The 23,818-nt window shown below is 35.6% G+C and overlaps 1 protein-coding gene across 1 annotated transcript in view; it reads right to left on the bottom strand.

The window, feature by feature from the left end:
- The window catches only part of LINGO2 (leucine rich repeat and Ig domain containing 2), a 1,233,386-nt gene that overhangs the window by 805,928 nt on the left and 403,640 nt on the right, over positions 1-23,818 (bottom strand). The window contains exon 3 of the mRNA XM_019965854.2: positions 15,213-15,293. The gene's annotated coding sequence lies outside the window, so the exon portion shown is untranslated. The remainder of the gene's footprint in view (positions 1-15,212; positions 15,294-23,818) is intronic.

Below are 23,818 nucleotides of genomic sequence, written 5' to 3'. Positions count from 1 at the left end.
TTGAGAAGAATTGGTGTTAACCACTCCTTAAATGCTTGGAAGGATTCACAAGTTAAACCATCTAATCTTGGGCTTTTCTTTTTTGAGAGGTTTTTGATTACTGATTCAATCTTTTAGATCTATTTAGATTTTGTCTTTTTCATGATTCAGTCTTGATAGGTTATATGTTTCTTAGAATTTGTCCATTTTATCAAAATTATCCAATTTGCTGTCATATAATTGCTCACAGAACTCTTTACATAAAATCTTTTAAATTTCTTTAAAATCAGCAATAATTCCCATCATTCACTTCTGACTTTAGTTATTTAATTATTTTCTTTTTTCTTAGTCTGGCCAAAAGTTTGTCAATTTTCTTAATCTTTTTGAAGAACCAACTTTGATTTTGTTGGTTTTATCTACTATTTTTCGATTCTTTATCTCCGTTCTAATCTTTAGTATTTCCTTACTTCTGCTAGCTTTGGGTTTACTTAGTTCTTTTCCTAGTTCTTTAAGGTGTACAGTTAGGTTATTGATTTGAGATATTCCTTCTCTCTTAATGCCAATATTAAAGCTATGTTCCTTCTTCACACTGCTTTCATGGCATTCCATAAATTTTGGTCTTTTTTTTTTTGTCTCAAGATATTTCCTAATTTTTCTTTGACCTATGAGTTATTTAAAAGTGTTTTATTTAATTTCCACACACTTGTGGGCTTTTAAGTTTTCCTTTTGATATTGATGTCCAGTTTCATTCCACTATGGTTGAAAAACATACTTTGTAGGATTCTAATCTTCTAAAACTTATCAATATTTGTTTTTTGACCTAACATATGGCCTATCCTGGAGAAAGATCTATATGAATATTGTGTACCCTTCCATTTTTAAGTGGAGTGTTCTGTACATTTCTGTTAGATGACACCAGATAAGAGCATTGTTCAGGTCCTCTGTTTCATTATTCATTTTATGTATATTTTTCTCCCATTATTGAAAATGGGAATTGGAGTCTCCTACTATTCTTTTAGTGCTTTCTATTTCTCCCTTCAGTTCTGTCCATGTTTGCTTCATATATTGAGCTCTGATATTGGGTGCATATATCTGTAAAATTACTGTATCTTCTTGGTGAACTGACTTGTTTTTCATTATAGAATGTCTTCTTTATGTCTCTTTCAACAACTTTTACTTAAAATCCATTTTGTCTGATATTAGCATAGCCATCCTTGCTCCCTTTTGGTTACGATTTGGAATATTTCACTTTCAACTCGTGAATGTCCTTAGATCTAAAGTGGATCTCCTGGAGAAAACATATAATTGGATATTGTTTTTTATTCTTTCTTTTTTAAAAATTCAGTTTGTCAACATATACCATTTGATTGGGGAGTTTACATGTATTTGTTGTTTTAAGCCACTATTTTGGAGTAATCACAGCAATAGATAATTATAATATCTGTAGATTAATTAGTAGTATCATATCAATATTAATTTCCTGATTTTTATAATTATACTATGCTTATGAAAAAGATGTTTTGTTTTCAAAATAGGAAAATTATATTGAAGCATTTTATGATTCAGAGGTATTTTTACTTCAAATCATCCTTAAATGTTTCAGAAAGAGAGAGAGACTACAGTGCAAATTTGGTAACACACTAACAGTTGAAAAACTAAAATAATAGCACAGGAAATTCCTGTCTGATATTATGTCACAATATAAACAAGACTAAAAAATGAAATTCAGAGACCAAAAATTAAGGATATATTAGAATCCCAAATGTGAATGAAGCATAAAGCTAATTTTTACTTTTCTGGATTTCCTTAATGAAAGGAGAGAGAAAATGATGAGAGGGAGTATACAGATAAATAATTACTGGCAATTTTTCAGAATTAATGAAAGACACAAATACAAAGATTAAATAATCTAAGACAAACAAAAAAAGTCAAAACTGGGACATGTCACAATAAAACTGCCAGGCACTAAACACACAGGGAAAAAATATTAAAAGTAGTGGAAAGGAAAGATTGATCATCTTCACAAAAGCAATTAGCTTGACAACTGACTTCTAAATAATAACAGTGTATACCAGAAACAAAGAAAGTAATAGATTAAATATTCTAAGGCAAAATAACTATCAACTTAGACCAATATATTGACCAAGATATCTTTCAGTGATGAGAAAGAAATGCATATATTTATAAACAAAACCTGAGCATTTGTTATCAATAGATAATTACTAAATGACACTTTGAATGTAGTTCTTCAAACAGAATAACGTGATCTCAGAAGATCTCAGATGAAAGAAGGAACAGATGCAAACAAAGTGAGCAACATTCTTATCTATGTGAAATAAAAATAAAACTGTCATTTGGACTAAAAATTGCAATATAACTAAAATCCATGAAAATTACATATAAAATGAAAGGAGATTGATTGTAGTTATGTTATTCCAAGCTGTTATATTGTTGAGACATAAAGATCAAACTTCACACTAACATTTCTAAATCATTAAAGACTAGAAAAGAGAATACACCTATTAATAAAGGGAAAGATAAATGAGAATAACTAATCAATTTAAAATAAGAAACAATGGAGTATTACTCAGCCATTAAAAAGAATTCATTTGAATCAGTTCTAATGAGGTGGATGAAACTGGAGCCTATTATACAGAGTGAAGTAAGCCAGAAGGAAAAACACCAATACAGTATACTAACGCATATATATGGAATTTAGAAAGATGATAACAATAACCCTGTGTACGAGACAGCAAAAGACACACTGATGTATGGAACAGTCTTATGGACTCTGTGGGAGAGGGAGAGGGTGGGAAGATTTGGGAGAATGGCATTGAAACATGTAAAATACCATGTATGAAACGAGATGCCAGTCCAGGTTCAATGTACGATACTGGATGCTTGGGGCTAGTGCACTGGGAAGACCCAGAGGGATGGTATGGGGAGGGAGGAGGGAAGAGGGTTCAGGAAGGGGAGCACATGTATACCTGTGATGGATTCATTTTGATATTTGGCAAAACTAATACAATTATGTAAAGTTTAAAAATAAAAAAAAATTAAAAAAAAAATAAGAAACAGAAAGCATGAAAGTAGAAAAAACTCAAAATAATGTTGAAAATATAAAAAAAATTAACACTTGTGTTAGTATAAATAGACTAAATACTTGAGCTATTATAAAATTCAAAATTCAAAACAGTGGCTAACTGTGTCAATGAGGCAGTATGATTCCATTTCTGTATAATCAAAAATGTATATGTGTCCCACAACAAGTGTACACTGATAAAAATTTATCCTAAAACCATAATAAAAAGCAAAATTATGATAAAAAAAAAAAAAAAATCCAGAACAGAGGTGATCTATGAGGAAACAAGGAAAGAGATTGGATTGGGGAAAATAGAGGCCTTATTTTAGAATATCGTTAACATTTTTCTTATACAGAATGGTGAACATAGCATTGTACACTTTATCATTTTCTTTATACCTCATATATATTATTAACATTTTTCATATTTCTATTTAATAAAAGTAAAGGTGCAACATCAGAAATAAAAGACTCTGGATGGATATGGAATGTTTTGTATTACTCTTCTGATGCTAGATTGAGCTGTCAGATTGATAAGAAATATCTTTGACTGGGGAAGCAGCCTGATTAGAAACAGTGCAAGCAAACCAACAAAAAACCTAGGTCAGGTCTAGATAACCATTAAGCTCTGCTAGATAGCTGAGCTATGGCAGATTGCAAAAATGCCTCAATTTCTCACTCCTCCCTGTATCCACACTCTTTGCATTGTAATTTTACAGCTACTGTCATCAAGAGGTGGAATCCGTTTGTCCACCCCTTGTATCTGGTCTGACCTAATGACTTGCTTTGGCCAAGAGTAAAACCATATTGGGCCAGTGTTAAGCACTGGCCTTGAGATGCCTTGAAGGCTTCTTTCTATTAACACCCTGCCATCCACTGTGTGAATTTATCCAAGCTAATCGACAAGTGGCCCAGTCAACCTAGCACCTCAGCCAGAAAACTGTGAAAGTCAGTGAGGGAAGCCATCCTAGACTAGTCAGCGTGGTCTACCCACTGCTGCCCTCCTCTGTATAAGCAGGTTCATTTGAAATAAGTTGAGCCCAGGATCAGCGAAACTACCCACTGACCAAAAGTCCTGTGAGAAACATCAAATGATCATCAAGTTAATAAGAAAGTGAGTTTGAGGGTAGTTTGTTACTCAGCAAAAAAAAAAAAAAAAAAAAAAAAACCTCAATCATGCAATCATGAAAGAAGATATTAATCATAAAAAAACTAATTTATAATTCTACAAGCATTTTGTATTTCTTTCCTATGTTTCTTTTTTTCTGAAAGTACTTGTAAAACATATTTACTGGATCATAATTGTATAAATTCATGAAACAGATATTTGTATTATGTATAAGATGTCCCCATTTTGGAATATTTGAGACAAAAAAGTCCTCAAAAATGATCAAATCCGAGTAGATGGATTTTAAACTACTTTAAAAAGTATATCAAATAGGATAAAGTTTCTTAAGAAAATGGAAAAACTCAAGGGAAAATGCACAGGTTTGAAGTTGAGGTAGGCTGATGTCCCTTCTCTTAACTTATGGCACTGTGAAAACCAGCTGTACGGCAGAGCCACCATATTCATGAGAACAAGAGCACAGGGGTGGCAGAAGGTATTTTTAACAAAGTCATCAAGGCACTCATGAGGACGGCACATTTTCCATGAACAAGCAGCGTAACTTAGTGCTTTTCTCTAACACCACACAGCATAATGGAAATGGCAGTTTCAGAATACTGATTCTCCCACAGGGAACTCGACAGTAAACTAGGAAAAAAGATCACAGGTTCTGACAGCTGATTGGTGAATTAATTAGGTCTTGCACTTTTTTTTTCATGCTATTGTAAATTACATGTAGAGCATGCACTCAGAGTCATAAAAAGATTCCAAGGATGCTAAGTGTCACACAATAGTAGGGCAAAATGTAATGAGAATCCAAAGGGAGGCTCAGTGTAAACAGGTTTACCAGAGACTTGCTGAGATTAAGCTCACTTCTTAGGGGGAAATTAAGACTTGGGTGGTAAAATTATTTAGTCTCCAAGCAAAAGGAATTAATGTATTTTTAAAAAGTACTTTCTCTAAAGTTTTCTTCATATGGACTTAACTTCTTATTGTAAACTTTTTCTTATCAATCTTTAAAGTCATTTGTCCTCATGCATTCTATCAAGTGACAGGAAATTTTGAGGAGAGACCATCAAGAGAACCATTTTTCATTCTGCAATGACTACATTATTATTACTGCGAACTATAACCTCTCAAGAAGTAGTTTTTTGTTGTAGGCCTCTACTGAGAAGTGCATCTTGTTAGGTAACATATTGTATTTTATTTATCACCTGTGAGCTTGTGAGCAAGTTAACCTTTTGAGTCCTCAGTTTTTCCATCTACAGAATGAGGCTAATGATAATATTTTTTCATAAGGCTGTTATGGGGATTAATAAATTAAACACAAAGTACTTAAAATAATGTCTGGCACAGTGTTATAGAGGCTGTTGCAAAAATACTGATACAAAAATGATGTTCTCTTATTTCCACTGACATCCATTTTCATTTAAACATTGGTTTACTTGGTGGACGAAGATCTTGATTTCCAACATTCTGAATGAAAATGGAGTTTTCCTCGGAAGACAGTTTTCATGGAGTTGGAGTATAAAAATACTAACAGAACTTCACATATTGAGGGTAGGTGTGTAAGGGTTCCCAGGACACTTACTATTTTCACTATTATCTTCTGTAGCTGGGAAGATAAGGTGATAAACATAGGGCAGACATGATATCTATCAGTCAGAAAATACAAGGACTTAAATTCATTGCAAGCCTCCTTTCTGGTGTGGAGAAGGGAATTGGCAACACATTCCAGTATTCTTGCATGGAGAATCCTCATGGACAGTCCTGGTGGGCTATAGTCAGTGGGGTTGTAAAGAGTCAGACACTACTGAGTGACTAAGCATTTCTGGTGACAAACTGATGGTGATCTAAGCGTGTGGAGGTGCAGTTGTCTTTTGATTAGCTATTCACCATGCCCTGTGGGAAAGGCATGCAGTACACGCAAAACTGATTCAGTGCACCTCAACTCGGATCAAAAGATTGGGAAGAGCCATGAAGAGGATGCAAATCAAATGCTGAAATAAGTTCCTTGCCTTCAAATCTCTTCCCTGGTGGCCTTTAAAAGACTTCCCTGGTGGCTCAGACAGTAAAGCGTCTGCCTACAATGTGGGAGACCCAGGTTCAATCCCTGGGTCGGGAAGATCTCCTAGAGAAGGAAATGGCAACCCACTCCAGTATTCTTGCCTGGAAAATCCCATGGATGGAGGAGCCTGGTGGGCTACAGTCCATGGGGTCACAAAGAGTTGGACATGACTAAGTGACTTCACTTCACTTCTTCAAATCTCCAAAACAGCTATTAATATTAGGTTGGCCAAAAAGTTCATCCAGGTTTTTCTGTAAAATGAAAAATCCATACGGACTTTTTGGCCAAACCCAATACTTTCAGGTTTTTGCAATAAAACACTGATCATTGACAAAACATATGGGTACAGAAAGAAAATGTAAAGCATTTAAAAGATGATTCTTACATTTAGTTCCTTCCTCTTCCCCTGTCTGCTGTTCACTGAAGATAACTACTGAGTCATGAAGGAATCAACTATTGCACACACAGGATACCTGAAGACCAGTATAGGGTTGAGATAAGCACAAAAGTGAACCAGTATTTCTGAAAGAATCCATTTGAGATTAAATCTGAACCGATAAACATTAAGAGAACTGAGGTATGGAAGTACCTTATTGAAATAAGTGGGACTCTGATATTCATAAGAAGCAAAAATGCTACCATAACTAGGTAATATGAGATATTTGGAAAACAGAAGAAAGAAATTAAATACTTACATTGAGAGTATATGCTACATTCTGCTTATTCCTAAGAGGATTTGAGATGGCTAAGTTGTTTTGGTATAAGATAAAAATATCTTGTTTTAACATGGATGGGTTCAATAATGTTAGGGATAAAGTTAGTTCCTGCTTGAAAACAAGTAGCTAGTGTCTAGAGGAATCCAGGACTACTGGACTTCTTTCTCAGACTACAGGGCTACTTTCTATGTCATTTTTAAAGGAACTGTCTACAAGGAATACAGGCAACTGGGCAAAGTTCCACTTTCTTATTACCAGTGTTTAGGACCTAAATGCTAAGAAGAACTGTGATAAGCTGTGCTGGAACCAGGATTTGGATCAGAAGTCTGAGAGATTTCTGCTACTCTACTTCGAATTCAAAACCAAATTGTATTGTAGACACTGATCAGATCAGATGCCTTCAAGGAAAATACAGATCAGAGGGACCTGCCTAGGGATTAAGTCCTTGGTCAGTTTACCATGTGGAGAGATAGGATAGAAAGGAGAAGTGAAGTGAAGTGAAGTGCAAGTCGCTCAGTCATGTCTGACTCTTTGCCACCCCATGGACTGTAGCCTGTCAGCGCCTCTGCCCATGGAATTCTCGAGGCCAGAATACTGGAGTGGGTAGCCATTCCCTTCTGCAGGGGATCTTCCCAACCCGGGGATCGAACTCAGGTCTCCCACATTGCAGGCAGATTCTTTACCATCTGAACCATGAGGTAGAAGAGTGCCTTAATAAGATGACTGAGCTTCTCCATGTAGGAAGACCTCAGCCTTTACAGTGAAATACAGATAAGGCAGACTCATGCCTACACACCTACATGTTCATCAATGACTATCCCACAGTCCCTTAGAATCGCCATTTAGATTACTGTCTCTTCTTGGGACTTACTTACATATTCCTTCTCCTTAAAAAGCTCTTCTGACAGATATTGCATAGGTAACTCCTTTTCATTCAGTACCCAGCTTAAAATATCACCTCTATAATTAGGTCTTTTCTGATAACACAATTCAAAGCAGCTCCTCAGGCTCTCAACCTATTTTATTTCCAACTTAGCGTGCCTTATTACTGAGTATTTTCTTTTGTCTATTTTTATTGTTAATGAACTCCACACCCTACAACACCCATTGAGAACATTAGCTCTGTGAGGACAAGCACTTTATCTATATTGCTTACTCACAGACATAGGAATTATAAGTGAACATGATAGGCACTCAATAAATGTTAACTGAATGCATACATTCATGAACATGTGTGTGTATGTGTTGGTAAGCCAAGAATGGTAGCAGAAAAAGAGCTGCTTCTTGGGAACTTCTTATATCAATATTAGCCATAGCTAACATTTACCAAAAATATGTATTAATATACTAAGTGATTATCTTGGTTAACATTCACAACACCACCATAAGATAAACACTGAAAGAAGACAAGATGGCATCCTGACCAAACCTACCCTAGAACCAAATAAAACACATGGTATTCGTGCTCAGACTGATCAAAGGCAGTTGTGCTTAATATCATTTATGCCATTCAATTCTATTTACTCACTGACACCTGAAACAGAATCAATTATAAGCTTCCTGATGGGATGCTGTCTATGGGGTAGCACAGAGTCAGACATGACTAACATGACTTAGCAGCAGCAGCATCCTACAAGGACCTTCAAATAAATCTATTACACGATCTACTGGAATGATAAGCTAAAAATAAACAAGTTGCCAGGAGAAACCCACCTCCCAGTTTGGAGTGCTGAAACTGGGGGGAAGTGTGTTGCATCATCTCCTTATTGGAGACACTCTACACAGAATGAAGAAGAACCATACCATGAATAACATTACCACAATAAATGTAAACATAGGTTTCTGACATCTATTAACACAAATCGGCATAGGTTGATTGTATTGATTGAATTTAGTGACCTTCTATAGAGTGAATACAAATATTTTAACAGTCTTATTTAATACACTGATAAAATTACAGCTATATTTACAAATGAAAAATATTCATATTATTCAGGCAATCCTCCTTCAATGTTATTTCTTGCTACTACTTTGCTGATTAATACTGGCTGGGAAAAATTGTGGTGTATATATTGTATGATAAGTAACAGATTGTACTCATTTGGTGTTACTAATTAAAACAAATCCTTAGGTTTTAAAACATGCATAATTTTGGCATCATCTAGTACTTTGGCCACCTCATGCGAAGAGTTGACTCATTGGAAAAGACTCTGATGCTGGGAGGGATTGTGGGCAGGAGGAAAAGGGGATGACAGAGGATAAGATGGCTGGATAGCATCACTGACTCGATGGACAGGAGTTTGGGTGAACTCCGGGAGTTGATGATGGACAGGGAGGCCTGGCGTATTGCGATTCATGGGGTTACAAAGAGTCGGACAAGACTGAGCTACTGAACTGAACTGAGCTGAACTAGATGCCTAAGGCAGAATACTTATGTGGACAGGCTACCACTGTACCTATGCAGAGAAGTACAAAAGGGAATATTTGTAGTCAACATCTGGACTTTCCCCAGGAAAAACTCTGATATTACCCAATACATGAACTTTCTTATTGAAAGGTCAACACCTTATCCTAATCGTAATCCTAAATTATTTAAAAAAATAATAAACAAGGTACCCATAAAATATTCAACTTTAATCCATTCTGTAAAATGTACTCCTAGGGAACTAACTGTTGGGCTCTAACTCAAGAACAGTGAAATGGCAAAGCATATAGTTAGCAATGGTTGATGTTAAGTCATTCTTTTTACCATCATTAATACATGAACCTCAATAACAGTATCACACCATAAGCAGTAGTTCCATCATCCTATTTTCATAGATTATTAAAGCCTCAGAAACCTCCCCTAAATTCCCAAAGTGACAGATGCAGTAAGTGGAAACCAGGAATGCTGCACTGGGTTTGAGATTGCAACCACTAAAACATTCTGCTTCACTGTTGGAAACATGTCAGATAGGTGGAATTCATAGATTTGGGGAGCTAAAAAGAATCTTGAGGTTCACTTTCATTCTAATATAGATGAACTAAAACTGAGTAAACAGTTGACTTAAAGTTGATATCCTATTCTACTAAAATAGAATTATTCCAGGCAGATTAAACCTCAACTTGCTCAGAAAGGAAATGAGGGCTTAAATATTTCAACCCACATACTCCTGAATTTCTCTCTCAACTTCAGCTCTTAAGACAGCCTACTTATTTCACTTTCTTCAAAGTAATAAAGCCAACACTTCCACCCTCTGCCTCATTGGAAAAATTCATCATTAAAGTATTCCCAGACCAAGACTACATCCTCCAAGTTGCACTACTACCGCTGGGAGAAAAGCCTAAACCAAAAATCCCTGAAGAAATTCTACATTTTTTCTAAATAAAATTTCTTTATAAAAATCATCTTAAATTAAGCAAACATTAGCAAACCTAATCCAACAATACATAAAATCGATCATACAACATGATCAAGTTGGATTTATTCCAGGGTTACAAGAAAGGCTCAACACATACACCTAGAGATTGTCATCCTGAGTGAAGTAAGTCAGACAGACAAGGAGAAATACCATATGACACCCTTTATATGTGGAATCTAAAAAGAGATGAAACAAATGAGCTTAGTCACAAAACAGAAAGATACTCACAGACTTAGAGCATGAACTTATGGTTGTTGGAGGTGGATGGAAGAAGGGATAGCTGGGGAGTTTGGGATGGACATATACATACTGCTAAGTTTAAAACGGATAGCTGACAAGGATATACTATATAGCACATGAAACTCTGCTCAGTGTTGTGTGGTGGCCTGGATGGGAGGGGAGCTTGGGGGAGAATGGATACATGTGTATGTATAGCTTCACTGTTCACCTGAAATCGTCACAACATTGTTAACTGGCTATATACCAATACAAAATAAAAAGTTTAAAGAAAATCAATAAATGTGATACACAACATCAACAAAAGGAAAGATAAAAACCACATGATCATCTCAACAGATACAGAATAAACATTTGACAAATTCAACAGTCATTCATGACAAAAAACTCCCATCAAAGTGGCTATAGAGGGAACATATCTCAACATAATAAAGGCCATTTATGACAAACCTATAGCCAACATAGCACTCAAAGGGGAAAAGTTGAAAGCTTCCCAATAAATTCAAAAACAAGACAAGGATGCCTCTCTCACTAGTTCTCTTTTACATAGTATTGGAAGTTCTAGACACAGTAATCAGACAAGAAAACAGAAACAAAATGTATCCAAATTAGAAGGGAATAGGTAAAATAATTACTATTTGCAGATGATATAATACTCTACATAGAGAATCCTAAAGTCTCCACTCAAAAACTGGTAGAACTAATAAATAAATTAAGCAAGGTTGCAGGACACAAGATTAATACACAGAAATATGTTGTGTACCTATATACTAATAATGAAATACCAGAATGAGAAAGTAAGAAAAAGAAAAAATCCTGCTTAAAATCACATATCAAGAAAGATCCAGCATTAAAATGAATGAAGTAGGGCAAAGGCCAATATGCTGAAAATTATAAAACACTGATGAGGGAAACTGAAGATGATTCAGAAGAATGAAAAGATATACTATGTTCTTGTACTGTAATAATCAATATTATTAATATAGCCGTATTACTCAAAGCAATCTACAGATTTAATGCAATACCTATCAAAATACTCAGGATATTTTAAGAGAAATAAAAAAAAGTCCAAAATTTATAAGAAACCACTAAAGATCAGAATTGAAAAGGAATCATGAGATAAAAGAACAAAGCTGGAGGTATAACTCTCCAAGATGTCAGACAATACTGCAAAGCTATACTCAAAATAGTGTGGTATTGGGGGGGGAATGGATATATATTAATAGATCAATGTAAGAGAATAGAGAGTCCAGAAATAAACCCACATACCTATGGTCAATTAATCTATGATGAGGAAGGCAAGAATAGGCAGTAAAGGAAAAACAGTCTTTTCAACAAGTAATGACTAGAAAGCTGGATAGTCACATGTAAAATAATGAAATTAGAACATTCCCTCAAATCATATACAAAAATGTAATTAAAATGGTTTAAAGACTTAAATGTTAGATAAAGTACCATAAAACTTCCAGAAGAGAACATAGGCAATACCCTCCACTCTTTGACATAAGTTGTAGCAATATTTTCTTGGATCAGTCTCTGGAACCTAATTAAACTTAAAAGATTTGTACAACAAAGAAAAACTAATAAAACGAAAACAAAAACAAGAGCCTTTCAGAACTGGAGAATGTGAAGAAGAGAGGATATATGCATGCCGCTGCCGTTGCTGTTGAGTCACTAAGTCATGTCTGACTCTGGGACCCCATGAACTGGTGAACCGCCAGGCTCCTCTGTCTTCAGGATTTTCCAGAAAGGCATACTAGTGTAGGTTGCCATTTCCTCCTCCAGAGGATCTTCATGACCCAGGGATCAAGCCCGCGGCTTCTGTCCTGTCTCCCGCACTGGCAGGCTGATTCTTTACCACTGAGCCACCCGGAAAGCCCAGATATATGTATGTGCGTGTGTGTGTGCTAAGTCATTTCAGTCGTGTCCAATTCTGTGCGACTCTATGGACTGAAGCCTGCTAGGCTCCTCTGTCTCGGGGATTCTCCAGGCAAGAATACTGCAGTGGATTGCCATGCCCTCCTCATGGGGATCTCTCTAACCCAGAGATCCAACCTGCATCTCTTAAGTCTCCTGCATTGGCAAGCAGGTTCTTTACCACTAGCGTCACCTGGGAAGCCCCTAGATATATATCTATGTATAACTAATTCACTTTGCTGTATACCTGAAACTAACACAGCATTGTAAATCAAACAATACTCCCATATCTTCTTAAAAAATGGAATATATAATTCTTTCAAATTATAGGTTCCCTCATTATCACATTTGCTCAGGGCAGTTATCTTTGAGTTTATCACTGTCCTTTAATTTGTGTATTCAGTTCTCAGTTGGGAGTCTTCTATTCCCATTCTGAGCTAACCTATTTTACAGAGCCTTCTCTGTTCAATATGCCTATTAATTTCATTCACATTCTAACTGCACGCTGGCTATCACATGGGATACATTTACTTTCTAAACTTGAATATATGCTTCTTTGTACAACATAAAATATCTCTGCTATATTCATAATTTATCTCACTCTTAACCAATACTGATATACATACACATACATATTCTGATATTTAGAATGAGGAAAATAATTTTTTAAAATTCACCTAAAGTTTTCAGGAAATGAACATTAGCAATAACAAATAGGTGCAGAGTTCATTACCTGTGGGAGTGAGTGGGGCAAAGTTAAAATTTCCATCTGTCACTTTAGATGAAGATTGAGGGCAAAGGAAAAAGAGTCAGTGTCTGGGAGTAAGCAGCTGAAAATGGAGGTGAAAGTGAGCTTATTTGTTAGAAAAAGTCTCTAAAAAATATGGGCTCTGTCCTTTCATTCCGCTTATGATACCTGTTTTAAACTTCTGTTAAAATGAAAGTTCTCAGTGCAAATTTCCATATGGCTTGGATGTTTTTAAAAACCACATCAACATTAAATGAAATATTAATAACAAATGAATTGTATGTATTTCTCCTTCTTTTGCTGAAAAAATAAAACCACCTTCTATCTACTATCAAAGTATATCTGAAGACAGCCAGTGTTCTTTGGGTTCACAAGAAGGGATAGATGGTAGACTTTCACATAAATTCAACCAGAAAACAAGATATGAACTTACCAGGATTACTTGAACTGACCAAAGGAACTATGAAAGGCTATACTATAGAAATATTTAAAGAAGAAATAATAGTTCACAGTGTCTTCAAATCACGTCAAATTTACCATATTATAAGTGCCATTAAATGTTCTCTTTGATCGGAAGGGCCCTGTGAATGATGGACAGTTTTGTGCTGAATAGATGAGCAATTTCCTCTAATTCTCTTCACATGACTGCTCATTCTTTGCCTCTTAGCTCATCCAAGTTAACATAATGGAGCCCCTTGTAAAACGTTGAGTCATGTGCTTCAGCGTGCAGTTTATGATTTAAGTTTTATCAAGATGTCATGATATTTAAAATTTGAACAATTTAGTCTATTTTATGTATATTTAATTTCTTTCCTATTATGCCTTGAAATGTATTTCTATTTCTAATTTAAATTTCTATTTGAATGCATAGAAAATGTGTTTCATTTAGAAACCAAAACACCATTCTAGACTTATGTGTTTATGTTTGTATCTATTTCCGCCATTTGTACTTGGACAAACCATTTACATACAAGCCATTCTGTCTTTACTATTATTGTTTGTTTGACAGACATGCGAAACAGTGCTAGAAGCAGGCATATTTCCTTTCTTAGAAACTCATTTTTCAGATGAAGATGTTCTTTTCTTCACTTCTTGGTCTTCATGAGGACACAAGTGAGCAGCCCCATGTATCTCCCTTTAGATGTATTAAATGAGGTTTTCTTCATAGTTACTAGCCAAACCTTGTCTTCCTGGGCACCCTGGAATTCTAAATCCTTTCTCTGTAATCTCAGGTGGTGAAAAGAAAGCAGTGATTGCAAATGTTTTACTCTCTTACAACTGAAAACAAAAATAAAACAAATAATAAAAATAAAATTATTGTGATGCTTGATGAAGGACCACTAGTAGAGAAAGACAAAGTAGAAAAACTAATAACATCTCCCAAGGAAAAGAAAGTAATCCACATTATAAATACTCAAACCACCGAAGTAGTTTCTACTTTTGTAGCTGTAATTTTATAAACTATAGGGTGAGCAAATGTATATTTAGGTATACCCTCCAGAATTAATGAAAAAAAAAAAAAAGCCCAGATGTAACTCAACTACCACTTTAAATTAATAATAATCTACCTCCAACACAACTACCTCAGTCATAAATACTAATAAAGAAAATATCTTTAGCCATTAAATTTTATGTGTAACATGTGAACATGTTAACATAGTATTTAAAGAGACAAGATGACATTAAGCAAACAAAAACAGAGAACAGATTGTCTGAAACACATAATACATATGATAGTTTTATAGAGGAAAATGCATAAGCCTAGAAGTGGTTGTCAATATGTCAATAACTTCCCCCAGTCACTTCAGAGCTAACAAGCCAGAGGAACTACTTAATTAAATGTATGACCAAATAAAAGAAAATTTACTTTCTTCTTAGTATAAAGAAAATAAATCTTAATACAAAAAATAGCATTTCATTACATCCTGAAAATACAAATAAAATAAATCTGGCATTTACCTTATGTGATGAAAAATCCACTGGACACTTTAGAAGCCCAAGTAGCTCATGATGCAGCTTCCCAGTGGCAGTCTTCAATTACTATAAATAAAAGGTGAAAGATAACGTTTAGAACAATATATGTCTCTGTAGAGTGATGCTGATTAGCTGTTAAATGTTTATTATCACTTATCTCCATTTAAATATTAACTCCCTCTTTATTGCTGTTATCATAGATTTTGTTAAATGCACAAAATAGAAATGCAAGTTATGTATTTCTGGGACTTCCAAGGCACCAAATAGGCTCCAGATTACAAAACTACAAAAAATAAAAACTATTCAATCCCATCTTATTTTACTGGGAAAGGCAGTTGAAGTATGAAAACTAAAGCATTTATAATGGAAATGTTTTCTTATTATGTACACATTACCAATATAAATACTTTTCTGGTTATAACACTGAGTTATAAGTATTATGGGCTGTTGGCTCCTTGTCTCTTTTTACTATTGACTTCCTTGCAAGATTTAAGCAAGTATTTTTACTTTGTTTCATAATTTTCCTGGAGAAGATTCATAAAATGTGGAAAATAATAGTTATAAGTTTGATATGCTGATATATAATATGTAGGCATGTAGGTGGCTTCTACTTCTAGACAATATATACGATCTCTCTCTCTTTCTCTTTAGTTGCTAAGTTGTGTCTGACTCTTGTGACCCCATGGACTGTAGCCTGCTAGGCTCCTCTGTCCATGGGATTTTCCAGGCAAGAATACTGGAGTGGGTTGCCATTTCCTTCTCCAGGGGATCTTCCCAACCCAGGAATCGAACCAGGGTCTTCTGCGTTGTAGGCAGATTCTTTACCAACTGAGCTATGAGAGAAGCTCTATACTATACAGAGTTCATAAATTAATAATACTGTTTGTATAGAATGGGACTATATTCCATCCCTCTCCTACATCTCCCTCAATCCAAACCTAATGCATAGTCCTCAGGCACGAATCCAAGTCTCAGGCATGCCCTCAATAAAGCAGCATCATGGACATTCTACCTCCCACCCCTTTCTGAAACTCTAATCCAGTAAGTGGCAAAGAAGATGAGAGTAGGAACAGAGACAGTGGGGGAAATGGTGTTTCTAACTCGGAAGTATAACTTTGTCAAGGGATGTGTGGCACATTTGAATGGAAATAAACGAGCATCTTCTTATCCCATTGTAAGAGGGTCATATAAGTTCATGTTTTAAGGGCTGGATTCATGTAAATTACATTACTAACTCAGTGTTTCTAAAAGCTGCTATCAGAAACTGTGTGTGTGTGTGTCTGTGTGGATTAGTCACTCAGTTCATCTATTTAGTATATATAGATGCTCAGTATCTATAGATACTCTTTGCAATCCTATGGACCGTATAGCCTGCCAGGCTCCTCTGTTCATGGGATTCTCCAGGCAAGGATACTGGAGTGGGTTGTCATGCCCTCCTCCAAGGGATCTTCACAACCAAGGGGCCAAATCCACATCTCTTACATCTCCTGAATTGGGAAGAGGGTTCTTTTCCACTAGCGCCACCTAGGAAGCCCCAATATAGATAGCAAATATCTATATACACTTAATACTTATATGTTTACACAAATATATAGGTATTTGCATATAATATATAGCATATATATACATATATAATTTTTTACTAGTTCCCCCACTACGTGCTCTTTCATTTCTTTTGTCTGCTCTTGAGTATTAGAACTCACTTTGAAGAAAAATGCTTTCCAGACAAATAAATTCTGTATAGTGAATAACACGTTGGGTTAGATTCCAGAAAGACATCAGAAGCTACATTTACATTAGAGAGAAACAAACTTTGAAAGAAAATGTTAAACACTTTTGGTGAGAAAGAGAACACTCTAAACGTCATAATAATGGGACGCTAGGCAAAAACTACTGAAATGCCAAAAATGACTGCACAGCGTTTTAGAAGTTTCTGGATGTCCTGTAGAATTCTCCTGCTTTCCTAAAAACACATCAGCTAGTCCAGTGCCTCATCACTTTCTAACTCTGTGTTAACAACTGACTGGCTGGATCTCATTTTGCTATTCATATCTAAACAATTCTGAACCTTTATTGAACGGTCTCTGTGACAAGTGCTGTAATAGGTATTTTCATATGGTGATCTCATTTAATCAGTAAAGATACACACAGTGCCATACTTTGCAGACAGCCGCCACTGTCCTATATTATATGTCTCAGCATAAAGTCACTAAATTGGAATTTGCATGTTCCATAAAATAAAGTGCTACCTGCAACTAATTATAAGTTTTGTTTTATATCATTAAGTCACTTAAAATATTTTTTAATGTCTAAAGTGTTTATCGAATAATTACAAATATATATGGAATGTGAAAGCTATCAAATAAAATCTACCGTTTAGTTAATTGAAACATATTTTAATGTTTCAGTGGAGTAGGGAGGTGATCCTGGAATATCACAAGTCATTTTCTTATGATCATATCTAAAAATATGACATCTTTAATGAAATAAGAATGTGTATTATATCAGGATTTCCTAATGTTGCTTGGAGAAGACAATTTAGTTAAGATCAAATACTGTTTAAGAAAGATATAAAATAAGCTCTAACAGCAAAGTAAATGGCATATATGCAAAAGAAGTAGCCAACTATAAAGAACGAAAGAGATTATTTTGTTAAATGAAAAAAAAAGGAAAGAAAGAAAACAATGGTTGGGTCAGGTAAGGTAGTGGATACAGAAGATGGGGGAAATGTCTTGATAAAACCCAAAAAAGTATGTGTATCTGTGTGTATTTCTTTTGGTGGGAGTTGAAGGAGTACAGCTATCTAAAGAGAAATTCCTTCTGAGTTTCCTGGGTTATTCATGGAATACTGAAGAAAAAATTAAAGCTATAATTCCTAAAAATGAAATCAATGGTTATAATAATGGGGTCAAGAATCTGATCTTTGATACAGATCACCTTCTGGATAAAATGTAATGGATAAGGTAAGAAGTCAGGTCCAGATGTGGTCCTAGATCATGTGACTCATTCCTCTTAAATTGAGGAGATCTTTTTTTTTCCAGTAGTCACATATGGTTGTGAGAATTGGACTATAAAGAAAACTGAGTGCCAAAGAATTGATGCTTTTGAACTGTGGTGTTGAGGAAGACTCTTGAGAGTCCCTTGGACTGCAAGGAGATCCAGCCAGTCCATTCTAAAGAAAATCAGTCCTTAATATTCACTGGAAGGACAGATACTGAAGCTGAAACTCCAATACTTTGGCCACCTAATGCGAAGAACTGACTCATTGGAAAAGATCCTGATGCTGGGAAAGACTGAGGTGGGAGGAGAAGGGGATAACAGAGGATGAGATGATTGGATGGTATCATAACGCCATGGACATGAGTTTGAGTAGGCTCCAGGAGTTGGTGATGGACAGGGACGCCTGGTGTGCTGCAGTCCATGGGGCCGCAAAGAGTCAGACATGACTGAGTGACTGAATTAAACTTCACAACAAAGGGATCTAGGAAAGTAGCAGGAAAATAGTAGTAACAGAGTAAATACTGCTCACAGGAAGCAGAGGCAAGGAATGAAAAGTCAGTTTCATAAAAAATGATCAGTGTAGCTTGGCTGAGCTAGAATAGCTCAGAACAAAGAATTTGAGGAAATATACCCTCAACATTTTGAGTGAGGCACACAATTTGAGATAAGTGATAATGCCTGCTGCTGCTGCTACCAAGTTGCTTCAGTCGTGTCCGACTCTCTGCGACCCCATAGACGGCAGCCCACCAGATTCCCCTGTCCCTGGGATTCTCCAGGCAAGAACACTGGAGTGGGTTGCCATTTCCTTCTCCAATGCATGAAAGTGAAAAGTGAAACGGAAGTTGCTCAGTCTTGTCTGACTCTTCGCGACCCTATGGACTGCAGCCTACCAGGCTCCTCCATCCATGGAATTTTCCAGGCAAGAGTACTGGAGTGGGGTGATAATGCCTAGCACACAAGAAAAGGGGACTTGATGAATGCGCATCTGCAAGTATTTAGTAAACAGAAGATAGCCCAAGCCAAGTAAAAAATAAAGAAGAATCTGTTTACATGCTTAGATTGTTCAATAAAGTCACACTTATAGCTGGCAATTTACCTAATAGAATCCTGAGTACCAACTTGGAAAAGGTACATAAAATTTAAACGTAATTTTTTACCATAGGTGTACAAAAATTATGTGTTTCCCCCCAAGATCACATGAGTAGTTATGACATAAATATACGACAATATTTTAAGTCTTCTGGCTTCCAAGTCAGTTCCCTTTTCATTAAGTGATATTGTTTGCCTTATTTACCATCTCCTATATTAGATGTGTGCGTGTTAAGTCGCTTCAGTCCTGTCCGAGTCTTTGCGACCCTATGGACCATAGCCTGCCAGGCTCCTCTGTCCATGGGATTCTCCAGGCAAGAACACTGGAGTGGGTTGCCATTTCCTCCTCCAGGGGATCCTCCCAAGGACTGAACCCATGTTTCTTATGTCTCTTGCATTGGCAGGTGAGTTCTTTACCACTAGCACCACAAAGGAGTCTCTATTACAATTGAATCCCAAATGTGTATAATACTAAGCACATGAGGACTGTAAGGACAGCACTGGGTTGATGTGGGGATGAACATATAGTGAATTTACCACAGTCCCCAGCACTTGGTGTGTGATTAAATGGTAGCTGTTATTATTATCTACAAAATGAGAAAAAATATTAATAAGAGGATGATACAGTGGTAAGGAGAAAAAAAAATATTCAAGGGATCAATGAACATACTATAACACCAATTTTAGGTGGATTAATATTTTTAACATACAACCAGGGCTGACTTAACCCCTATTCAAACAAAAGTGACTTTAATTCCAAGGTTAGACATATATCATTATAAATTATAAAAGAACCACTCTTTTATTTACTTCTTTAAACAATATAATAATATTTTAAATTGATTCAAACAGAGGGAAGAATATACTTTAAGGAGTATTTGAAAACAAGGGGAAAAACAGCCATCTTCCTGAACCTTCAATGCTATTTTAGAGGGAAAACATTCCTACACAGTGAATATTTATAGATACGAATACCATTTTGTTAGGAATTTATATCTCTACCTTCATAAGTGTTTAAGAGGAAAAGTCAGAAAAATCTCTGCTTTAAATAAAAAGGTAGACAATTTTACCATTCTTCTCTCGTTTTCCACAACATTTTCTAGTGATTCTTATACTTTATTTCAAAGTGAGGGAAAACAGAGATCCCCACCCCCCACCAAGGAAATATGTAGTATGTATATGGCATCTTCTCCTAAATGTAAAGTAGTTCTCTCACAGAATTTTTTATCCACTATTATTAACACTTTGGAGAAGGCAATGGCAACCCACTCCAGTACTCTTGCCTGGAGAATCCCATGGACGGAGGAGCCTGGTAGGCTGCAGTCCATGGGGTCGCTAAGAGTCGGACATGACTGGGCGACTTCACTTTCACTTTTCACTTTCATGCATTGGAAGAGGAAATGGCAACCCACTCCAGTGTTCTTGCCTGGAGAATCCCAGGGACCGTGGGACCTGATGGGCTGCCATCTATGGGGTCGCACAGAGTCGGACACGACTGAATCGACTTAGCAGCAGCAGCAGCAGTAGCAGCAGCATTAACACTTAGTATACAATAGTCTGTGGGCTCTATGCAACCTAATTCTCAATTGATGTATTTAAGAACCTTTATTTAAACATATGGGGTTTCCTGGTGGCTCAGTGGTAAAGAAGCCACATACCAATGTAGCAGACACAAGAGATACGGGTTTGATCCCTGGGTCAGGAAGATCCCCTGGTGAAGGAAATGTCAACTCACTCCAGTATTTTTGCCTGGGAAATTCCACGGACAGAGGAGCCTGGAGGGTTGCAGTCCATGGAATCTCAAAGAGTTAGACAAAACTGAGTGACTAAGCACAACAAACACAACATTAGAATAGAAGGAAAAGGTGAAATAACATGCCTACTATGTGCCTGGATATGGATGGCTTAAAGAGATTATTTAATTTAATCATCATAAAATAAATCATGTGAGATAGATACTACTCTCTCTTTAAAAATGCATAACTGTGATGACTTGGGTGGGAAGGGAGGGGTGGGATCGAGGTTTAAGAGGGAGGGGATATATGTAAACCTGTATGTATAGGTGATTCACTTGTTGTACACCAGAAACCAACACAACGTCATAAAGCAATTATCCTCCAACTAAAAAATATAATTAAAAAATACAGAACTGAGGCTTAGAAAATGACACAATAATTTTTTTCAAGATCACAGACCTTTCCGTTATGTAACACTCCCTTCCAAGCACTAGCTATGGATACCTTTGGTCATGGGACTGGTTAGAACAAACGTTAAACTGAATGCAATGGTGCTTAATAAAACTCGAAACCTGTAATGAGTGTAGTAGGCCAGAACTGGATGAGTTAAGTGTTGTATCGTCAACATTTCAGGATTGTTACATGAAAATGAAAGTCGGAATAAAAGCTTTTCCTTCTTTTGTGTATTTTTGGCCACTGTTTCAAAAAATGGTTATTAAAATGTAATAAATCTGTTTTATAATTAATGTCAAATTTTGGACTTACTTGAAATTTTTATTAAGATTTATAAAAGTACAATACCCAATACCTTATAAAGGTGTATTTGTGTGAAAATAAAAACTAACTTGCTTAAGTAATAATACGATATTCTTAACAAATTAGATAACATAAATAACATTCCCTGGGAACATAAATTTATTCAACATTACTTTTCCATTAGCATTGAAAAAATATAATATACCATCCATTTAATCTTAATTTGAATATAACAAAGTAGCTGCATAAATCTTAATTTTAATATCATAAAATAGCTCTGCTAAAACTGAGTGAGGCTATATAATTCATAATTCTATAATATAGTAAATAGGCTATACTATTTTCTAGAGCACCTGAGGGTTTTTAGAAGGGAAAAGGAGAAATGCGTCCACTGAGTAATTCATTCACTGAGTCTTGCATTCACTAGAAATTTTTAATATTAAATTTAACATTGTTTTTTCAAGTTAAATGACAGTATTACTTGATTGAATCACTCCACAGAGATTCCACTTATAGCATGCTTCCCTAGAGCATGCCCAAAGAGAATTCTGCCCTTAGAGTACAGTAAATTTATTTGAGCATGAAATGCACATTGCCTGTTCTTCATATAGAAAAATAATAATAAAATAAGGAATTTTGATTCCTTTTTAAGTTGCCTTGCTTACATCTGCTTTGTTTGGTGGCTCTCAGCAGAATGACAAGGACTTGAATCTGGATTGCTTTGGTGGTTTACATTTCCTTTTATTCTTGACTTTCTTAGAGATGTACATGGCAGAGATACTGGTACTTTATTTGCTTTAATCTTTCAAAACCCAAGAGTGAAAGAAATACGCTGTTATCTTTTTATTAGGTCAATCAAGTCAAAAGTTTTCATTGTGCTTCAACTTTTAAAAAGTTGAAATTCTACTGCACCTACAAATTTTGCAAGTGAACTATGTATTTCATTGGCTATTAAAACATATTAAAAAAATCTATTTCTTTAACATATACACACATACATATAAAACAATTTTATGCTTTGTACACATTAATATAATAATAATAACTGATATACCCTTAAAGCTTATCATATGCCAGGCACTAGGTACTTTACATCTATTTGCTCACTTAATTCCCACAAGAATAAAATAATACTATTTTTCTCAATTGAAAGATGGAAAATTGAGGCACTGAGAGATTAAGTAATGAAGTGACTAACAGAACTGGAATTTAAACCAAGGCAGAATGACCCCAGAGATGAGCTGTTAACAATAATACATCTCTGATTAGAAGATATTAGTAATGGCATTTTGATAACAGCATATACAAAAAAAGTCTTAACCATCTAAATCCACATGTAATCATAAATATCAAGCCACAGAAGTAATTTTAAGGTGGCAGAAATGGTTCTGTGAAAAATAATAGAGCTAGGGATCACATTGAATCTCCAGATTGCATTTGGTAGTATAGTCATTTTCACAATATTGATTCTTCCTACCCAGGATCATGGAATATCTCTCCATATGTTTATGCTGTCTTTGATTTCTTTCATTAGTGTCTTATAATTTTATGTGTACAGCTCTTTTGTCTCCTTAGGTAAGTTTATTTCTAGATGTGCAATTCTTTTTGTTACATTGGTGAAGGGGATTGATTCCTTAATTTCTCTTTCTGATTTTTCATTGTTAGTGTATAGAAATGCAAGTGATTTCTGTGTATTGATTTTGTATCCTGCAACTTTGCTAAATTCACTGATTACCTCTAGTAATTTTCTGACACTAGGGTTTTCAATGTACAGTATCATGTTATTTGCAAAGAGTGATAGCTTTACTTCTTCTTTTTTGATCGGGATTCCTTTTATTTCTTTTTCTTCTCTGATTGCTGCAGCGAGGACTTCCAGAGCTATGTTGAATAACAGTGGTGAAAGGGGACACCCTTTTCTTGTTCCTGATATTAGGGGGAAGGCTTTCAGTTTCTCACCATTGAGAATAATGTTTGCTGTAGGCTTATCATATATGGCCTTTAATATTTGAG

Source organism: Bos indicus, chromosome 8 (assembly GCF_029378745.1).
Source record: "Bos indicus isolate NIAB-ARS_2022 breed Sahiwal x Tharparkar chromosome 8, NIAB-ARS_B.indTharparkar_mat_pri_1.0, whole genome shotgun sequence".
Classification (NCBI taxonomy): Eukaryota; Metazoa; Chordata; class Mammalia; order Artiodactyla; family Bovidae; genus Bos; species Bos indicus.
Note: the sequence above shows the minus strand (reverse complement) of the source record. Positions and strands in the feature narration are given on the sequence as shown.